This window comes from Ovis canadensis, chromosome 9 (assembly GCF_042477335.2).
Source record: "Ovis canadensis isolate MfBH-ARS-UI-01 breed Bighorn chromosome 9, ARS-UI_OviCan_v2, whole genome shotgun sequence".
In the NCBI taxonomy this organism is placed as follows: Eukaryota; Metazoa; Chordata; class Mammalia; order Artiodactyla; family Bovidae; genus Ovis; species Ovis canadensis.
Genome location: NC_091253.1, coordinates 66768456 through 66771418, shown reverse-complemented (window position 1 = coordinate 66771418; position 2963 = coordinate 66768456).

Genomic DNA, 2963 nt, shown 5'->3' with positions numbered 1-2963 from the left:
GCCTCTGCAACCACAGAAAAACACTGGGGGAGGCGAGGTGAACAGAGAGCCTCTCTTTCTAGCCTCTGGCAATGAGTAATTCTTCTACCTAATATAGCTTTATGAAGGTCACCTCCCATCTTCTGTTTTTAAGTGGGGGCAGAAAGGAAAATGTTTTGAAGGATCATTATGAAAAAAGATTCAGTTCTTCATGTTTAATTTTACCTCTTTCTTTAAAAAAAAAATCTTGGGGCAGTAGGTGTCAAGACCATCATGTGTCAAGTATAGTCAGTATCTAGGGAACTACTGGTAGGTAATTCCAGAATGTTATTCTTTAAGAATAAAATATGGAGGATAAGCCCTGTGTTCTATAGAGAAGACAGATCATAATTGGATGTCTGAGAAAACTACACGCATTGAAATCTTACCAAGGTGACTCCCTATGCTTATTCCCTGGCCTACCTGTAAGGTGATCAAAAGAAAGTAAAAATCATAACTAGAATAACAAGGATAGATCAGGACAAAGGGCCACGTAGGAAAAGTGACTGAGAAAACCAAGATGGAGAAGGGGTGAGTTCTGAGGTCCCTGTTTACTGCATCTTATGTAAACAAAACAAAATTGTTAGCAGAAGGCAAGAATTTACACAATGAGATTGACCAGATCCATTCCCCAAACAGAAAATTGGTTGTGTTTCTCCTACATTGTCCAGGAGAAAATCATTTACTCTGCTAGACACAGTATGTCCAGTCCTGGAGGATAAGTGTATTTTGTTACAGTGAAGGCAGAGATAGCTCATCTGGCTTTTTTTCTGGTCTGCAAGAAGTATCTCGTGAGACTGGCAGTTTCCTCTTGTTCCAAGTTCACACTTGAAAAATAACCCTCCGATTTCCAATTTTACCTCCTATTTAAGGCAGGAGTGGATAGAAATAAAGAGGTCTTTGAACATGTCTGTATCTTGTATTGTTACTTAATACATTTGCATTTTGTCTTATATGTCAAACGTTCATAATATGACTGTTGAGGTTAATATGTCTGCCCAATAATCTAAGCAGTTCAAGTTCATTTTGAAAATCAGATTTCTTGGACACACCTATACTTAGCTGAACTGGACAACTACAACATGGAATGAGAGCAGAAAAAGGCTATACTAAGTCGGTTAGCTAGCTTTTCTCTGATTTCTTTACACCCTATTGACATAACTTCAACAATAGGAAGAAGACTTTTGTGGTAGACGAAACAAATTACCTACTTACTCCATGAATCAAGACAAAAAGTGAGCAAATCCTATAGGAGACAGAAATTATCAAATTATTTCAACCCCAAGCACCTGGCTTTTGAAAAAATTTTATGAGAGATGAAATTTTCAAGTTTTATCCATGCCTAATATCATTTATCATAGCTACAGCATATTCAAAAGCAGAGACATTACTTCGCCGACTAAGGTCCATCTAGTCAAGGCTATGGTTTTTCCAGTAGTCATGTACGGATGTGAGAGTTGGACTGTGAAGAAGGCTGAGTGCCAAAGAATTGATGCTTTTGAACTGTGGTGTTGGAGAAAACTCTTGAGAGTCCCTTGGACTGCAAGGAGATCCTACCAGTCCATTCTAAAGGAGATCAACCCTGGGATTTCTTTGGAAGGAATGATACTAAAGCTGAAACTCCAGTACTTTGTCCACCTTATGCGAAGAGTTGACTCATTGGAAAAGACTCTGATGCTGGGAGGGATTGGGGGCAGGAGGAGAAGGGGACGACCCAGGATGAGATGGCTGGATGGCATCACTAACTCGATGGACGCAAGTCTGAGTGAACTCCGGGAGTTGGTGATGGACAGGGAGGCCTGGCGTGCTGCGATTCATGGGGTTGCAAAGAGTCGGACATGACTGAGCGACTGAACTGCACTAAACTGAACAGACTATCTTATCATGCTGGTGAATGCAATCATTCCTTAAGTGTGCCTATTTTATATCAGGCATTGTGTGCAATGTCTAGAAATCTAAACTGAACAAGGCATACAAATAGCTGAGTAATCAGAGATGAATTGTGAGGTCACATATATGGCTGTAATGGTAACAGAGAAATCCCTGAGTGTGGGACTAGAAAAATTCTCTTTGAACCAAAATTCTCTTTGAATTCAAAAATTCTCTTTTGAGAGAAATATTAATACAACAGATTGCCCTTCTGGTCTAGGAGGAAAAAGGGAATTCCAGGCAGAGGAAATGGCTGGGAAGTAAAACCTAGAAAGAATGAAGCAAATCATCTTGTACAGCAAACTGCTGGAATATTGTTCTAACAATGGGAAGAGATAAGAGGTAAGCCTGCTGAGGACTTAATCAGGTGTCGGGGGACGGGGGAGGCTGGTGGTGGCAAATAAAATAGAGAAACAATATATTAAGAAAAGTGTAGTCTGGACTTCCCTGGTGGTCCAGTGGTTAAGAATCCATCTGCCAATCCAGTGGACCTAGGTTCTACCTTTGGTTTGGTATGATTCCACATGACTCGGGGCAACTAAGCCTGTGGGGTCGCAACTACTGAGCCTGTGTTTCTAGAGCCCACACGGCAATGAAGAATGGTCCCTACTTGCTGCAACTAGAGAAAAGCCCACATGCAGCAACAAAAATAAATTAACATTAAAAAAAAAGACAAGCATAGTTGTTTTGAAAATTTCATAACAACTGTCTGTCCAGTGGATAGAACTCTGAGCTTCCACTGTGGAGCAGGGGGTGGGTTCGATGCCTGGTCAGAGAACTAAGATCTACAGACACATGACCCAGCCAATTAAAAGAAAAAAAAAGGGAAAAAAAGAAAGGTATAGTTGTCATGACAGTGAGGCAAAAGTGAGCAGGGGAAAGGAAGACCAACTGAGTCAAGGTCCTAAATTAAAGCAGTTGTAATGAGACTGGTAAGGAAAGAGAATAGTTTGGCATCTAAAATCAGTACGGCTTGGTGACAGATTGTCTTTGGGGGCGAGAGAGGGAGGAACTAG